Below are 19,520 nucleotides of genomic sequence, written 5' to 3' on the forward strand. Positions count from 1 at the left end.
CAGAGGGAGTTAGGATAAAGGCAGGTTAGAATTTCCATGTGGCCACATGGTGACGCAAACCAATGATTACTAAAACCTGGCTCCCTTCTCTGGATGCCCCCTCGCCCAATATTTCTGCAAAGGGACCATAAAGTGAGTGTTGTGTGCTGGTCTCAGCCTATCAGTAACCAATATTATGGCTGGACCAGCCCTGTGGATCTATCACTGAAAGACGCCTTTGGCAATACTCATCAGGAAACTTTGAAAAAAATAAAGATTTATTACTTACAGGACCTGGAAATTACACAGCACACCTGGGGCCACATAGCAAGGTCTCAGGTAGAGACAAAGACCTGCATGGACCCGAGGTTGAGGGTTGGTGCCTAGGGTTTCCCAGGCTCTCTCTTTATTGATGAATTTAAAACGTAAGAATGGGAGGGGCTCCGGGTGGCTCAGTCGATTGAGCATCTGACCCTTGGTTTCGGTCATGACCTTGCAAATTGTGGGTTCGAGCCCCGTGTCAGCCTCTGCTCTGACAGTGCAGGCCTGCTTGGGATTCTCTCTCCCCTTCTCTCTCTGCCCCTGCCTTGCTCGCTCTCTCTGTCTCTCTGAAAACAAATAGATGAACTTACAAAAAAAGGAATCTTGAAAACACAGGGGAGGGAATTTAAAACAGAAGAGAAAAAAACGAGTGACCTAATGATCAGTTACTGAAATCAACCTACATCTCTAGACCAAAAGCCTCAGTTCAGGGAGACAGCGTGGTTCTTTATCTAATCATGTGGTTGGCCCTGTGTTTATTGGAGATAGCCATCTTTGAAGTGGATGCCTCATCAATCAAAGCTTAAGTTAGGCACTTACATTACAAAAAAAGAAGATTTAAAGTCAGGGCTTACAGTATAATGGGCTACACTTGGCTACACTGTGATGCCATGGCATAAGAGTCAATGGTGAGGACATCGACTGCCTGGTAGCTGATATGTTAAAAGTCAGGGGTGGGGCACATTGTAACCCAGAAAGTGCACATCTAAATAGCATCATAATTACAAATCCTATAACCATTATACAGGCAATAGTCTGAAATCCAGTCTGTAGCCACTGTCCCCAACTTGAGAGTGTTCAGCCATGAAAACAAGCCAGTGATCTTGTGGGCTGGCCCTGGGAATCTGTACAAAGATCTGAGTAATGTGAAATATTTTAACATCTTGAGCCATCAGCGATAAGGAGATTTGAACCTGCCCTGAGTTGATAGACTATTTCATGTCTCATCAAACTAATCTCTTAGTCTTAAAAACTGGTCAGTTCAGTTAAAGCATTGTGTCTTATTTCAAGAGGCACTGATGACGGTGGGCTTCCAAAGTTAGGCCTGTATGATGCAAGTATTTGCATCAGGTATTTAACAAGAGGCATTTCTATAGAAACAAAAGAAAAAAACCCACAGAGGTTAGTAATCCCAGTTTCTGAGTTCTAAAGACAGCCAGTCGAGAATATTTCTAGATGTCAGATGGCTCGAAACCTCTTCAGATGGAGTGATGGCAGACAGGGACAATCTGATAGATTATGTGTCTGGTGATCATTCTTGGAAAAAACAATTTTTTTAATGTTTATTTATTTTTGAGAGACAGAGTCACAGCGTAAGCAGGGAAAGAGCAGAGAGAGAGGCAGACACAGAATCTAAAGAAGGCTCCAGGTTCTGAGCTGTCAGCACAGAGCCCGATGCAGGGCTCGACCCCACAAACTGGGAGATCACCACCCATGGTTCAAACCCATGAACTGCAAGATCATGACCTGAGCCAAAGTCTGACGTTTAACCCACTGAGCCACCCAGGTGCCCCGTGTCTGGTGATCTTTCTGAGTCAACTCGACAGCAACAGGCATGAAGACTGTCCATCCAGGAGCTGTTGTGGGGATTTCTCTGAAGTTACTATCAATCTGTGCCACTTTAACTTCCACGGATTTGGGAAAGGGCAGTTTTACTTCTCAAGGATTCCAAGTCATAAGTGGGGTTGGGGGGGGGGCTAAGGTGGGAATTGGAAACATTAGTTTGGAGAGTTGCAGCCAGATATTGGAGGAATAAGAGGAGTCCAGTCCAGGTTACAGGTGGAAAACAAAATCTTACAGACAATTAACAGAACTAGAATCTAATATTCACAAGCGTATATTATAATTGCTACTGAAAAATAATTTTTCTCTTCATAATCATCCCCATTTCTGTCAAAGATACCCATAGTAAGACTAACTTGTGTGCAAATTAAGTTTAGTTTTAAATAAACTTGGCCTGTTTACGTAAGTGCTGCAACAGTAGCGATTGACCATATAGGCTCTTTTAAGTCCGCTTTGTTGGAATCTTTCATAAAAAACCTCAGATTCAACTTTTAATAACGTCTCCATGGAGTGCCTGGGTGGCGAAGTTGGTTAAGTGTCTTGAGTTTTGATCTCAGCTCTGGTCATGATCTCACAGTTTGTGAGTTCAAGCCCCACATCAGAGGCTGCTTAGGATTCTGTTTCTCCTTTTCTCTGTCCCTCCCCCACTTGTGCACTCTATAAATAAATAATAAACAAACAAACAAACAAACAAACCTCTCCAGGCTAGGAAGCCCAGCCAAGGACTTCCCATCAGACCTTGCCTGCAGTACCTATAGATTTGGATGACTTCTTGAGATCCTCCAAGATATTCTGAACCTTGGCCTAGGAACCTGGAAGGGAGTGAATTTCCTGGAAGTAAGGCTGCTGGGAACCCTGTAAGCATGGTACCAGACTGATTACCAACAAAGTTTTTAAAAAAGTCATAAAAATTATAATTATCCTCATGAGATCAACCAGCCCTATGTAATTAATTCTTTCTTTAATGGAATTGTTTTTATTATTTTTTTATGTTTATTTATTTTTGAGAGACAGAGCATGAGTGAGAGAGGGGCAGAGAGAGAGGGAGACAGAGGATCTGAAGCAGGCTTTGTGCTCTCAGTTCAGTCTGGGACTTGAACTCAGAACCTTGAGAAGTCCAATGCTTAACCAACCGAGCCACTCAGGCGTCCCTATGTAATTAATTCTTGATCTTAATCTTTTGTTAGCAGTTTTAAGAACCCAAAATTTCCTTAGAGCTCTGTAAATTCTTACCCAGTCCAGTGGTATTTTCTGAAAGTTATCAGAAAATTGTACCTAGCAGAGTCCTTTTCATGAATCTCCTTGCAGATGAAATACTTTTGAAAAAGCATCAGAGTAAAGCCATAACTGCAAATGACAAAAGACTTAAAAACATCCATGGTTAAAGATTTGATGAGAGTTCATTATAATGCAATTAACAGGGAAATTTGATTATTGCTGTGACACACAGTGTTTCAAGATAACTGGGATTACAACTAATAACATTTCATATCAGATTTTTAAGAATTTCATATAATTTTTGGAACACTTATATTAATTACACATATCCACAGGGTATGCACTTATGTGACAATGCTTCCCATGTAACTTAACATATCAAATAAGCCTAATTAGTTTAATGTCTCTTTACGTGGAGAGAACACAACTCCTTTGAGATGTTCCAGTGACCCTTTGGAAAATCACAAAGTTATTTCCAGGTCAAAAAGATTTCATTTAGGATTTGATTTGGGGAAGTCTGTGAAAAGTATTAAAGGTTTTGGACACTTGACTCTATGGGATCACAGCTCATTATTAAACAATACTTAATTATCTACTTAACCAAGGTGACAAGAGATTAAAAAAATTTTTTTTAATGTTTATTTATTTTTAAGAGACAGAGAGACAGAGTGTGAGCAAGGAAGGGGCAGAGAGAGAGGGAGACACAGAATCCGAAGCAGGCTCCAGGCTCTGAGCTGTCAGCACAGAGCCTGACGCGGGGCTCAAACCCACGAACTGTGAGATCATGACCTGAGCCCAAGTTGGATACTTAACCGACTGAGCCAACCAGGCGCCCCTAATGTTTTTGTATTTAATTTTATTTGGAAATGATCTAGACATTCAAGGAATTCCCATCAATTAATTTAGCAAAATTCTAAAGTTTCAAGTTATCAAAGAGATTTAGGAAACTATTTTGAAGTAGATATAGCATAACATACAATTATTGCTGAAAAGCTTACCTAAATTCTTATGCCACTTAAATCTATGTAAGTCAGTTGTTTCCAAGGATTATGTTTTGACTACCAATGAAAATTTATTACAATAGTAGCCAAAGCCAGCCATTGTCCCAAGCTACTTTTCTTATTGACAAGATCTGTAATAGAGATAGCATGAAATTATTTGACTAGTAAACACAGGTAGAATTACAGTTGCTTCTCTGCATAATATTTAATATTTATAACTCTGAAGGCATACCTATTTTAATTAAAACAAATTTAAAGTAGATTTTATTTGCCAAAGATTATCCCAGATGATGTGACCTTGAAAAATACTTGAGTTAATTTCTATATTTCTGAGTTTTAGAAATACTTAATTCATAAGCACTTTTTTTTTTACCTTTTTAAAGTTTTATATAAATCCAAGTTAGTTAACGTATAATATAATAATGGTTGCAGGAGTAGAATTTAGTGATTCATCACTTATATATAACACCCAGTGCGCATGCCAACAAGTGGTCACCCATTTAGCCAATCCCCCCACTCAATACTCCTCCAGCAACCCTGTTTGTTCTCTGTGTTTAAGAGTCTCTTATGGCTCATAAGCACTAATTTTTAAGCCAATTAGAGCTCTTTTACAAATTAACTCTGGTAGTACTTTTTGGAAGTAAAAGGGGGGACAAAGCACATATACATAACATACATCCATAGACATGCGTAAACATAGCAGAAACAGAGACTCTACAGCCTGCATTCCAAACTTTTCAGCACAAATCAGGTACAACAATATAAAACTCAGAAGTTTGTAATAACAGTTGAATCTAAATTTCCAGATGAAACAAGTTAAGCTTATCTCCTCCTATGGCTAAAGCATTTTACTAATACTCGCGGAGAAGACTTTCAAGATTGGTACTTGCAATCTTGAGGAGGCTAAGGACTGAATTTGGGGCAAAAGCTTTCATAGCATTTTGTGTATATTGGAGTGTAGTTGACACATAATGTTACATTAATTTCAGGTGTACAACATAGTGATTCCACAAGTTTATACATTATGCTGTGCTCACAGTGCAGCGTTTTGTAATTTAAAAGGCCTCTCCCTTAGCCCTCTCCTCTCACCCCACCTTTTTTTTTCCTTCGGTCTCCAGCAACTGTGGGCAGTTTTTGTTACTTTCTAAGGTGGTTACATTTCAAAGACATTGTAAGATTTACATCTGAAAGGGACAGCCAAACAATGTAAGTGTTCTCCCTGGAGTTTTATGGTCTTTTGGATGGTTTCAGCAGTCCCAATAAAACGCGGTAGCACTGCCTTGTAGCTAGGGAGAGTGCCCTATAAAAGTAATTCTCTTGACTCCAGGTCAAATGGGACCTCTTCAGGGTTAGAAACAAAGAGCGGGTCTTTTGGGTCACTGTGGTCATGAAAATGATAAATCCCCTGGACCGTGTCAGTTTTGTGCAACAGGAGATGGGCTTCATCTTAATGTTTTTCCTTCCCTGTGAGCCTTAGCAGCAGTCATTGGGAAGGAGGAATGGGCACAGTGCACCGGTAATAAATATCCAAATGAGCAGAGGGAGGGCCCTGCTATGAATATCAGTGGCCCCAGGGCTTTTGCCTTCCTTCTCACTAGAAGCCTCAATCACCCTGTCAGCTCTTCTCTTGGTGACGGGTTGATGCCCTGTGAAGTGTGCTTCTGGCTCTACCCTGTTAAAGGAAAAGCTGAGGTGGCTCAGCACCTGTGGTATCTCAGAGGACACAAGCAGATAGCCCAGTTGGATCTTCAGGAAAATGACGGATTTTAGGGTCTTTAGAGGTATTGGTCAGTTGCATTTTGGCAACTGTAACAATTCAGAGCCTATTCCAAACAAATGAGAAAACCCACACTAGGCAATTAGTTCCCCTCTCTCCTTCCTGCTGCATAAAATCTTAAAGAAAGGTTTGAATTTCAGGTAAGCTATAGCTTTTGATCTCAGTTTCTATTTCTTGTTTTTATCTTGTTACCTTAATCTTATGTGTAATTACCAGAAAATTTTGGATAACCTCCCTCACTGTGAACCTTCTTCATAGGTAGATGTTTTCCTTTTTAGGGTGTCCCAAGAGACTGCTCTGGGATTAGGGTCCATCTCCATTAGTGAGATATGCACAGAGTCTTTGGGAAAAGCTCCTAGGCGTCTGGAGTATAATATCCGAGTCTGGGGATGCTGGTGTGCATGGCACTGAAGAGCACCCAGGAAGTGTTCGTGGGGTTTTGCACTTATCAAAGAGCTGGTGTATCTCCTCAGGGTTCTTAGGAGACGCTAGCACCAGAGGTTTAGGACATTTGTATTTATCCATTAATCTTTTAGCAACATCACAGCAGGGATTGGACCCACGATATCCCAGCGGGTCAGAGGGCAAAGAACAACAACAGTGAGTTGAAATGGTGACACATAGACCATAGGCCTAGGAGATATTTTCCCTTTAGAGATGTTATTAGTTTCCAGTTGCAAGACTACTTTACTTTTCTGGTTTAGGACATGTAGTCCTGGCATGACCCACCAGCTCAGTGGTTGCTGGTAAAATTCTCCCATTGTCCTTTTCACCTTTGGAAGTCTTTTCTGTGGGCCTTTACCCTGAAAGGGCGGGCCTACACCGGCCGACTCCATCTTGTTCTTTGTCCTTCACCTTGACCACACCTCCTCCCCTTGAGTAACTCCCCCCCCACCTGCCTAACAGGACTCGGACCCTTCCCCAGCCAATCGGCTGAGGCCACAGCCATTACCTCACCAACTGCCCCTAGGCCCCAATAAAACCTTTGTCCTTTTGAAACTCGCTCTCTCTCCCGGGTATCTCACCGCTGCGGCGGTGCAGGTAGGGGATTGAGCTCGAGCTAATAAAGGCTCTTTTGCTTTTACATCGGACTCGGCTCCCTGGCGGTCTTTGGGGATCACGAATTCTGGGCATAACAACCCCAGAACCTCTCTTTGGGTGGTGACAGACAATAGCCTTGCAATCCAATCCACTCTCCTTAGCTCTCCTTGGCCTTGAGGCCTTGAGAACACTTGCACACATTAATAGTCAATTAAGGCCTTTATTATCAGTAGCCTAATCATCTTGTTAGACCATATGGCCTTGATCATGCTACTCTGGGGAGACCGTTGGATTACTGGGACGCCTTTTGGGCCGGATATCACAGGCAACACAGAATGGAGGCCGTATGCGAAAATGCATAGCGTGTGACAGACCCACAGCAAGTGGGGCTCCTTTTCCAGATGGTGTTACCCACCTGAGTTAGGTGGTTCGCAAGCAAGTTGCAAGTAAAGGGCATTCCACTTGGTTAATTCCAAGGGCAATGGTGTGATCCTGCCAACTACACCAGTTGTTATGTGTTGGTCACTGCCCGTCGATAGCCAGTGTTGTGGCTGGACCAGCCCTCGTGGTTCTTTTTATCATTGCAAGATGTTTTGCAGTAATAACCATCAGGTAACTTTTACAAAACAAAGGCTTATTGCTTATAGGACTTGGAAGTTACATAGCACACCTGAGTTCACACAGTGAGTTCAAGGGTAAAAAGAAAGAAAGAGAAAAAGAGGGAGAGTGTGCATGGGTCTGGGGTTCTGCTTTTATTGGGATCAAGGGGGGGACTTAGCATTTCTGGGTTTACTCTTTACTGGTGAGTTTAAAGTGTAATAGCAGGAGTTTAAAGCAGAACAGAAAAAAAACAAGTGGCCTAAGTGATCAGTTATTGAAATCAACCAACATCTAAACCAAAGGCACTTCAAGGTGGGAAGGCAGGCTGATTCCTTGTCTAGTCCTGAGGCTGGCCAAGTGTTTATTTGAGATAGCCATCCTTAAAGTGGATGCCTCTTTGAAGTGAATGTTATGTAATCAAAGCTTAAGTCAGGCACTTGCATTACAAAAAAGAGAAAAAAACCCAAAACTGTCAGTGCTTATAGGACAGAGAGCCAACCTTGGAAAAGAGCTGAAGGAAGTAAAATGGAAATCACACAAAGGCTTAAGGAAAACCACTGTCAAGGGGCCTCTGGGTGGCTCAGTAGTTAAATGTCCAAATTCAGTTAAGCTGCGTCTGACTTCAGCTCAGATCATGATCTCACAGTTTGTGGGTTCGAGCCCTGAGTTGGGCTCTGTGCTGGCAGCTCAGAGCCTGGAGCCTGCTTCAGATTCTGTGTCTCCCTCTCTCTCTCTGCCCCTCCCCTGCTCACACTCTTTCTCTCTCTCTCGAAAATAAACAAAAATTTTAAAACTATATATAAAAAGAAAAACTATTGTCAAAGATACCACACTAAAGAATATGGAAGGAGATATAAAATCTTAATCAATATTTATTTAAAATTATTTTATTTTATCAATATGCCACACGCAAATATAATAATTCAGCTGGCAGCTGGTATTTATTTTTGAAAGACTCTGGAATTCTATTCCTGAATATCAGCTTTCAGAATGGCATTCTTGCTTACAGCCTCTTAAAAATGATATAGTCTTCTTACATCATGGCTGTTTTCAGCAATAATATGATAGACATTTTGAAGAACTTTTCATTGATTGTAAGAATGTCAGGACCAGTAATGAAATAGGTATATGGATGAAAGATAGGAATATGAAAAAGGCAACACATTTTGGATGATCAGGATGATGGAGATTTCAATGAGAATTAAGGAATTGGGGAGAGAAATTATATTGTGAATAATGGATTTGATCTTGATTATGCAAATTAGCAACAATGTCAGGGAGCACAAGCAAAAGGGTCCAGGAGGTATGCTAATGACCACAGAATGGCCATTCTTGCTTTGTGACTTGCTGTTCCTGTGTGTGTGGAAGGATGCCTCTTTCCCAGCAGGGTGGTTCTTATGGAGTAAGTTGTGAATACTCTATTTACTGGAGTAATAAATGTGAATAGATAGGTCTGAACTGGCCCCTAGCACATGTATCTATACTTATTCATCTGTTGGTTTGTTTATAAAGAAATATACCCCTATTAAACTCACTGGCTAACTTATTAGCTCTATCTTGTATATTTGTCAATAGTAAAATGAAGTCAGCTTTTTCAGCATTACCTCAGAGAGCCAGCAGGTTTTTCTATTATACAATCTATAAACCCTGATTCAGAAGACTTATTTCCTAAAAACCTTCATGGCGCATGTGAACAAGATCAAGGAGAAAGCCAGTAAGCCATGACAAGCTGCCAGTGTCCCCCATGAGGGCCCTCAATTTGATGTAACTGTTATTAATGAAGGAAGCCAATGATTTGAGATAGGCCATTGCAAAGAATACTGGAGCCTTCAGAATTTTAATAGAGTGGAATGTGTAGAAGAAATCAAGTATAAGATGTTTGGGGGGATCCCTATTCTCTAACCAGTGAGAGAAATGAGTAGGAAGGAGGGTTTAGGGTTAGCCTTCTCTTAAAATGTCCCTGTCAATGTATTTGCGTATGGTGAGAATGCCAGAAATCTGAAGAGTGGAGGACATTTGATCTGGTGAAGAGGAAAGGTTAGATTAAATGTCAATGTGAGATATTTGGAATTTGGTCTTAGGTATTCTAGAAAAATAAACAAAAGCCTACTATTAATTTAAATGTTTTAAATTACAGGAATCAAAACATATGTTTTAGTAGCTATGGTATAGAGTAGGGAATGCAATGATTACGATCCCACTGTTTGGTGGGCACCTGTGTGGCCCTGTGGGTTTAGCATCCAACTCTTGATTTCAGCTCAACTCATGAACTCACAGGTTCCTGAGATTGAGCCCTGAGTTGGGCTCTTCCTTGACAGGGCAGATCCTGCTTGGGACTCTCTCTCTCTCTCTGCCTCTCCCCCACTCACACTTTATCTCTCTCAAAAATAAATACAAACTCAAAAAAAAAAAAAATAGAGCTGTTAAGAGTAGCATCTAAACCCAGATGATCCGATTCTGAAATATCAATACTAATTTTGGATCCCTTGCTTCCGGTTTGCTTCCATCTGTAGATCACATTGAAACAATCTGCATCTGAACTACTTTGTCATTGTTTGATCGCCTTTCAAAGCAGAAACTTGAGGTGTTTGATATTCCCTTCATATATGTGTCTATGTTACCCAGATCAGCTACACTTCGAATTTGTAGCTTCGAATTCAATTATGTGTACCTTTCTTAAATTAATCATTGATCTTTTAATCTTCTGAGAAGGAATGCTAATCAGACAAATAAATAAGCTTTATTTCCAGTTCCAAGGCAAAAAAAAAAACAACAAAAAACAAAAAACAAAAAACAAACAAAAACATTCAAGAATAGCCTTAAAGGGAGTGCAGCAGTTAGCCAGGGCATCCTCAGATAGGTAACAAGAAATACCGTGAGAGTTGGTCATGTCTTTTTCTTCCCTTACGCATGCATGGGTAATTATCAGGTTTTGTATCTCTAAGTGACTAATGAACTTACTTGTTAGTGAGTGGCAGGTATATCCTGCATTCTAATTTCTGGGAAGGTATAGGTAAAGGAACAGGTTGTAGGTTACAGTAAGAAATCAGTGCTATCTTCGTCAGAAACAGAGAAGTCATTGAAAGAAGCTGTTGAATTGAGTTTTATAAGGGAATTAGTGGGACTGAGGGAACACAGTTACAAAGCTCCCAGGCATGATATCACCACACTTTGTCTAAGGGACAAAGATACTACAAAGCTAACAGAATCTAAAGAAAGTGCAGTGGTTAGGCCTTTGTAAACAAGTTGTCAGACATGAGCTGCAGGCTTCAGTGAGCAAACAAGGAAGAAAAGAAAAAACTCAAGCAACCCTAGTAATGACCCGGCAGGACCAAGTTCAGGGAAACATACCCACCCTGATGTTACTCTACCCCCTCACTCATCTCTAGCCGGTGCTTCCGTTCCTAAGCACAATCGGAAGCCAGATGTCAAGAGACCCTTTGATGCAGACATGGAGGTCATTCTCCAAGAGCCTCAGGAGCAGGTAAGGGGAGTGCATCTGAGGGGTAGACAGTGCCCAGTGCAGCTGATGGCAGTGAGTGAGGTTAAGACAAATTGACTTTTTTGGTGGACCAATGCTGGTCCTATCTGACTGAAGAATATTTGATAATTATTCTTTAAACGAATGGCTCCTGGGAGCAGAGATCTGCTGTTAATAACACCCTCTGAATCAAAGAGTAAACATCACTGTCTGAATCTGGAGTCTGGGCTGGGACCATTCCAGTTGTGGCTTGTACGTTAACAACCCTGGGCCAAAGCGTATGGGGCACTCAGAAGGGAATCCAGCAGGAGGTCAATGGCTTTCACTTTCCTAGAGAAACAACCGCAAGGATGAAGTAGATCAAATCAGGGGAGAAGGAGAGGTTATTTCATGGTCAAGCTTGTTCTAGGGCATTGGGAGTGAGAGCCAGTCCAAAAAGTTTTTTTGCAAATGAGTTGGCGATGTTTCTTTAAAAGCCAATTAAGGGGACCTCAGATTGAAAATGATGGTGAGCAATGTTTTTCTCATTTTAAATCAGGGGTTTGAGGTTCATTTGTGAGAAATCAATGTAACCACATTTATCCTTGGGTTAGTATTGAAAAAAATATATAGTTACAGTGCAAATGATTTTAGTCTTTTGAAGCTGTGGGTAATATGAGTGATACTGACTGAATGGAAATTTCAGGTTAAGTGCATGAAATGGCAATTCAATAATGATGTGGAGTAGTTTGGGGGGGGAGTTGGTACATTTAATCTAAAGACACATAGGTAACTTCTGTGCAAAAAAATCATTGCATTCCAGTAAATGATGTGACCCTGAAATTTTCCTGGGGTGGGCTCAATCACATTTTCACAACCCAGCACACTTCAGCACCAGTTAAATATATACTGTGACTGTGGAGGAATAAGGCCGGTATTGATGACAGCAAGCCTTGCAAAAACCAGACTCGGCACAGCATTCCCCTTCTGTTTTCCCCCTTTCAAGAAAGGGCTTCAAGCGTTCATTTGAAATTTGTCTCTTAATCTGTTTCCCATTGATGGCAGCAACTGAAAGTTTTCAGCCGGAAAAAGTCAAGCTAAGTCAAACCAGTTTTGCGTGCAGCAAACATACAAATTGGCCATTTTTTAAAAAATCAGAACTTAACCATATGCTTTGAATTCAGAAGTGGGATTACATACTAAAAGGCTGCATTATCCTTAAAGCACCTTGTGTATGTGTGTGTGTGTGTGTGTGTGTGTGTGCGCACACACGTGAATACATGTGCACGAATGCATGTCTATGCTTGTATATGGGTGTGTGCATGCCAGTGAGCACACAGATGAGGGTAGGCCTGTCCTGCTTGGTGGATGATCCTGAAACAGGGACAATAGAATGGATGACAGTTACCACAGATTCTACCAAAGTCCCCCACAGAGATTGTCTTTTAAGGACTCTGGAGAGAGAGGCTCACTCTAAATAAGCTCCGAGAGAATACCTACAGAGCCCCAGTAAACCAAGAGAGGTTTCAGTAAAGTCTCTTCAATAAATAACACTTGAATAGATATGTTCTTTTAAAATAAAAAAAAAACATGCCATTAAATGTTGTACCTTGAAGTTTAAGACATTCACCACTAGTGAATGGGTGTATATGAGAAAAATGTTCTACACATTACAAAGAAGTACAAGAAAAGGAATACAGAATACAGGAACACCTCTCCAGCAAGTTATGAAGTTGGCTGAATTCAAAAGTATCTCTAGATGTGACTGCTTCATAGTCTCCATCCCACATAGATTTATACACAATGCCCAAGTTTCAGGGCTTTCACATTTTTTTTCTGAGCACTGTGTGTGTGTGTGTGTGTGTGTGTGTGTGTGTGTGTATTCAACCAGAACCTTGTTTTCACACTGGGGTTGGAGCTCAGAAGTGTATGGCCATCCCATATGTCTCAATGAGCTTGGCTCTAGCAAGAGGTGAACATGTTGCAGCCCTTCTTCATGCCCCAGACAGTGTGCTTTTTCCAGAAGCCCAAGTGAGGCATAGAGAAGCTATCCAATTGGGATGTTGAAGGGGTCAAATGGTATGTTACTTTATCTGATAACCAAGATCAGGTGAGAAGGGGAGTGTCATAAGATGCCCCATCCCAATTTGACCTTTTTTTTTCTAGGGAAGCCACCTATGTCTCAGTGCTCACAGTCCCTGGGAACTATCATATATTATTTTTTAAAATGTGGGTGCATCCTTTACTTACTTTCCAACACAGGCTATAGGTAAGTGAATTACCATATAACCTTTCCCAGACCTTTTGTTGAACATTGAGGCAGCAACATGTGCTCCAAGGTCTTTGTATCTCAGCAATGTTTCCAATTATCCAACAATGTTTCACAGATGTTGCATCAATGTTAGGAGACTGGATACCACTTTGGGACTCTCCCACATTCTCGCCCACACTAAGCAGAGATGTGGGTCAGAATAAGTGTGACAGCAGCCTGTGGCCACCTGGGGTTTTGCCCCACTTTGAGTAGGGAAGATCACCCCCTGGGACTCTTGGGTCAGGCTTGAGGTGGGGAAAGAAGGAAACATGAGTGCAGGTCCTCTTCCTTGTACTGCCCCAAAATGTCTGGTCACATGTGTTCTCTGGACCTTTGGACAAGCGGTAATGGATAAGGATGGGAATGGTGGAGAGAAGAGAGTAGAAACTTCGCTACAAACAGAAGGGTCATAGCCTTCAGTGAACTGTTGTTGGTTGACGGAGAAGTGTTCATCTGGCCGCCATGAGCACACTAGAGGGGCATGGCTGTTGATGATGTTACAGACTTCTGCATATAAGATTTCTGTCCACTAGTCCTCCAAACTCTGGGAAAACTTCCTCTCTAGTCACTGATAAATTCAATTACGTTTCTGGAATGCTCTTTCATTAGAATCCCTATCACATTCTATCTATCTATCTATCTATCTATCTATTTAATTTTAAAAACTAAGCAAAGATTTTGACAAGAATTCAAATGGCTGTAATGTAAACTCCTGAGAAGTCATGTACAGTTGCACTATGGTTGGATTCAGACAGAAATTTTGATTTTTAATTTTTTAATGAAATCAAGGTATATGGATGGGCTGTCCCTCTGTGACTTCTAAAGTATTTTATGTCCTTGTGTCATTTATCACAATTTATGTAGTCATTTCTGATTTTTTTTCAGCTCATAAAAGGCACAAAAAAGTAAAATATTTGAATCAATCATTGGGCTAATTGAATAAAGTTGCCCATGGCTAGAGGTAATTGGTCTGGGGCTATAGCCATCCATTGCTCAACTAGTCCCTGGTTCTAAGTTTATCAAATTGAGCTCTTTGTAGGCTTTAAGAATGTCTCCACTGGCTGCAAAGCAATGGACAGGCAGGTCATTTTTGTCCTTTTGAAGACTCGGTGTCCCTCTTATATAAGCATAGTGTGGAACACTGACAGGTGGACAATGCTCTGCAAACAGATTAAAAGTGTCATTGTGTAGAGACCTGAATTGACTTGATGACACATCGATCCCAATCTAGGCAAGGTTCATTTACACTGTGATTGCTTAACTGCCACATCTGGTTTATCCTTTTCCTGGCCACTATGTGCACGCTGCCTTGGGAAGTGAATCACTACTGCAGTTCCTCTGGCATCACGGTCTCCATACACACTGATGTTTCAAGAGACAATGAGAACATGTAAACCTTTTCTCACCTACATTCCAATCACCCTCGATTCTACAGGTCTAGAGGAACTCTCTGATATTCTACCTTAACTGCGAGAGCATAACACACGGAAATGTTAATAGAACGCAATGCAGTCCGGCCACCCCATAATATCAAACTTGAGTATGAAGATCCCAGACTTTGATTCTGTATCAGGGAGGATAGTTTATAACACCAAAGTTCATTTGTCATTAAACTGCATTTCCATGATGATCTGCAAGAGGGCCCTCTTCACCATCAACACTGAGAAAGCCAGGATATTGGAGCCTCCTTTGAGCCTCCTTTGAGGTGATTTTCAATAAAATTGTCAGGGAAGAACTCACCAAATAAGTAAAACTTCAGCAAAAACTTGAAGTAGGTCAGGGAGTTACTTAAGTGTATATATGGTCGTAGAGGGCTTCCTTGGCCTTCATTTTGAGTGAGTTAGGAAACCATTGATGGCTTTGAACAAAGAAGTGGCATTACCATGTGACTTCTGTTTTAAAAGGAAGTTCTCTGTTGAACATGGACTGTATGTTTCAGGATGAAGGAAAGGCGACACATTAGAAAGTTATCTCAGGAATCCGGGTGACATATGACGGCAGCTCAGACCAGCGTGGCAGCATTGGAGATGTTGGGAAATAGTCAGAGTCTGGACATTTCCTGAAGGTGGAGACAACAAATTTGGGGAAGGACTGAATGTGGGATGTGAGGGAAAGTTTATGTACTGAAGAGTTTTATTTATATTAAGAGTTAAATTTATATTAAATTTATCACAATTTATGTAATCATTTCTGATTTTTTTCAGCTCATAAAATGCACAAAAAAAATAAAATATTTGAATCAATCATTGGGCTAATTGAATAAAGTTGCCCACGGCTAGAGGTAATTGGTCTGGGGCTATAGCCATCCATTGCTCAACTAGTCCCTGGTTCTAAGTTTATCAAATTGAGCTCTTTGTAGGCTTTAAGAATGTCTCCACTGGCTGCAAAACAATGGACAGGCAGGTCATTTTGTCATTTTGAAGACTCGGTGTCTTCAAAGACTAGATGGCTAGTGTAGGAGTGCTGACGATACTGACTCCATTTTGGTCCTCTGTCTTGTTCATGTTTGCTCAATGACCTCTCCTGGCACTACGTGTTCTGGATCCCTTGGACATAAATATATACACTTTAGGAATGCCACCAAGGCCAGGATGGGGGAAGGCTTGCTTTGGCCTCCCAGGAATCTGTGAGATATGTCATCATCTTTCCCCTTCCTGAGGCATAGGTGGTCTGTGGCATAGATCTAATTGAAGATTAGTTGTTATTTAGGTGCATGCAAGCCTCCCATCGAGGTGTGTGTGAACCCTTTAATCTTGCTGCAATACTCTTCCACATGTCCCCTTGCTCTGTAAAATTTATGGACCAAGGTCTCGATTTTGTGGAGGATAACCACACAGCTGCCATAGATTGTCTTCTGCCAGAGCCCTGCTGTCAGTAAGCTACCCCGAATAAAACTCTGTGTCAACTGTATGGAGTGACCTGCTTCACTTTCTGGTTTCAAGGCGCCTTCTCAATTTGGGGGATAGTTTACTGTCCCTCCTCTACCTTCTAAGAATAGAAATGGAGCAGAATTCAGGTGAAGTGGAATCTGGGGGAAGACAAGGTTTTGTACATGCTAAGTTTAAGACCTCTGTTAGATGTCATGTGGAGACATTGATTAGGGAGTTGAATATATGACTCTGGAGTTGAACAGACAGATTGGAGCTGAAGATACAAACTTAGGAGTTCTCAAAGTGTGGATGGTATTAAAATCCATGATATTGAATCAGATGAATATGAGCATAGGTATTGAAGACAAGGAAATCCAAGCCCAAATCCTGGAACACTCCAAAACTAAAAGACATTATTTCCCAGGCCCAGTGTAAATGCACCATAGTGTTTATTTAATTCTTATTGTTATTTTTTCTCTTCTTCTTCTTCTCTAGGTTATCCCACACTTGTATTCTACATGAAAATGAATTTTGGGGGCACCAGGCTGGCACAGTGAATTAAGCATCTAACTCCTGATTTTGGCTCGGTCATGATCCCAGGGTAGTAGGATAGAGGCCTTCATCAGACTCTGTGCTGAACATGGAGGCTGCTTAAGATTCTCTCTCTCTCTCTCTCTCTCTCTCTGTCCCCCTCCCTCTGCCCCCTTCCTTGCTTGTGCTTTCTCTCTAAAAAATAAATACATAAATACATACATACATACATAAATACATACATAAATGAGAAAGTGAATTTTCAATTTAATAGACTTTTGAATGAAAAGAATTTATTCCCTGCCATCACGTAGGAATTAGGCTCCACATCAATTCGTTTTGAAATGAAATCTGAAATGAGATCTATGACTAGGTGCTGAGGGTAAAAACACGTGAACGAAAGAATCCTCACTCTAGTCTGTCATATAAACGGTGTATTTATACTTGTGATGGGGAACAGAAAGGGAACCCACTCCTCTTCCTCTGCTACCAATCTCAGTCTGCAAAGCCGCCATCTACTCGCAGACGGAAAGAGAAACCAGAGTGTTCTTCTTTGTACCTGCCTGTTTTTTTTACTCCAACATCAGTTGTAACCAAGTTTTGTTGAATCCACTTTCAAAACAACTCTTAAATCGATGCACTTCTTCCATTTTCAAAGGGTCAGTAAGAGCTGTTTTTCAAAAATGCCCCCCCCCAAAAAAAGGAGGCGCCTGGGTGGCTCAGTTGGTTAAAAATCCAACTCTTGATTCCGGCTCAGGTGTTGATCTCAGGGTTGTGAGCTCATGCCCAGCATGGAGCCGACTTAAAAGGACACACACACACACACACACACACACAACCAAAGAAGAAGAAGGAGAAGAAAGAAGGAAGAAAGAAAGGGAGAAACAGAGAGAGAGAGAGAGAGAGAGAGAGAATGAAGGTAATCAGGAAGAGGGAGAAAAGGAAGGGGAAGAGGGAGAGAAGAAAGAAAGATGCTGAAAACCCATCAGTGGCTTCCTACTGGCTTTGTGATAGACTCCAGTCTTTTATTACCTGTTTTGCTGCCTCTATATCTCTCTGGTCTTACTCCTAAGTACCCTTCGGGTCTCAGCTTCAATTTCAAGTCTCTGACCCCACCCTTATATGCCCTCCAGACTGGAACAAATGCCCCAATATTTGTTTCTATAATCCCTTCTACTTCTTTTATCATGCGCAAGATCTGTTGTTATATTTGGGACTGGACAGGCTGTGTTGCTCATCCATACACGCCCAGAACCCAACATTTTATGAGACACTCAACCAAAAGTTATTAAGAATCTTAATAATAAATGTCAAAAAGGACACTAAAGTTTTATCCTCTCTCTATAGAGTGTGTGCTTGCTTTTTCACAGGGATAAAAACTGATTTAAGAGCTGAAGCCATAATTGATACTGGGGAAGAAGGCTGAAAATGCCAGAGGAACCATCATGCAGAAAACCCCGAGCTGCTCAGAATGTTTGGACCTGGGAAGGAAGTGGCAGTTCCCTGTGTTCTGCTCCCTTCTACTGTGAGCTGCAGAAGGAGGGTGAGGTGTGTTACATCACGAGTGAAGTCCTGCACATTTCTTCATCCCTCTTCCTCTTCCTCCTCCTCTTCTCTACTTTAACATTTTACAAAGGAGGAAGTATTTCTTTCCTGTAAATTCATGTAAATTTATTTGGAATTACCTCATTCTGAACACTGTTTCTATCTGCCTGTTTTTAATTTGTTGGAAATTTTAAAAAAGAAGATGATTTATGGATGTGTCAAATAATTCATGTTTGAAGTAACTTCAATATCAGCATTATTTGTCCTGCTGAATATTTCAAGCATGAAAAAAAAAATTTGTCTTTAGAGTCTTCAGATGCTTAAACTATGTGGGAATATGCGATACCTGCCCGTAGCGCTGTGATGAAATGAGTAACCAATATTTCAATGGTTCTTTCTCTTTCTTTCCTCCTTTCTTCTCTTTCATCCTTCTTCTTCTCTGGATAAGAATATATGCAGATTCATGGACAAGCAAATGACTTTGCCAGTGGGTCAAGACAAGTGGAAAGATCAGGATTAAGAGGGTCTGGATCAGAAAGCTATGTATGAACTTAAGGGAATGAGAAGGAAGTACAAAGATCTTTGTATTCCATGATAATGATCATCTGAGAGCATCCATTATGTAAAAACGAAACAAAACAAAACAAAACAAAACCCGTTTATCACTAAATCAAGAAGTAGACAGGAAAGAATAACTTGACCAGTTGGTAACAGCCAGTCTCTATCGTCAGATGTCAGTGCTAAACATTGTGTGAATGCCCTGGTGGCAGAAATGGAGGCTCTGCATAGGTCCAACAACATGAGCTCCCACTCTCCAGTGCTAATATAGCCATTGATATTGACAAGTATCCAACCTCCCAGTAACAGAAAACAGTGATGACTCCCTCCCACCTACTCCCCACATACACACTCTTCCTTGGTATGGAATTCTATTTTGAGACCAATTAGCCACTTGGCAGAAAGTTGGCTACATTGGATACCATCTATGTTAGAAAGAGTGGTGATTTATTTTTATGAGAATTGATTTATATTTGTGGGTTGAGTGTACCTTTCCTGCCTGAAGAGACTCAGCTGGCACCACTGTTTGAAGGCTGAGGGAGTGATTGATCCATTAACATGGTATCTCATATAACCTTCCATCAAAACAAGTGAGTCACTTCACAGGAAAAGAGGTGAAATAATGGGCAAGTGACCATGATGGGATCTATGGGTGTTATCACATACTGCACCATCTTGGAGTTGCCAGACTAGCGAGTGATGGAAAGGCTTGTTGAAGACATAGCAGATGTGCCATCATGGAGCC

The sequence above is a fragment of the Lynx rufus genome, unplaced genomic scaffold, assembly GCF_022079265.1.
Source record: "Lynx rufus isolate CCGP_SWC_20201006 ecotype Redwood Valley unplaced genomic scaffold, mLynRuf1.p SCAF_6, whole genome shotgun sequence".
NCBI classification, from domain to species: Eukaryota; Metazoa; Chordata; class Mammalia; order Carnivora; family Felidae; genus Lynx; species Lynx rufus.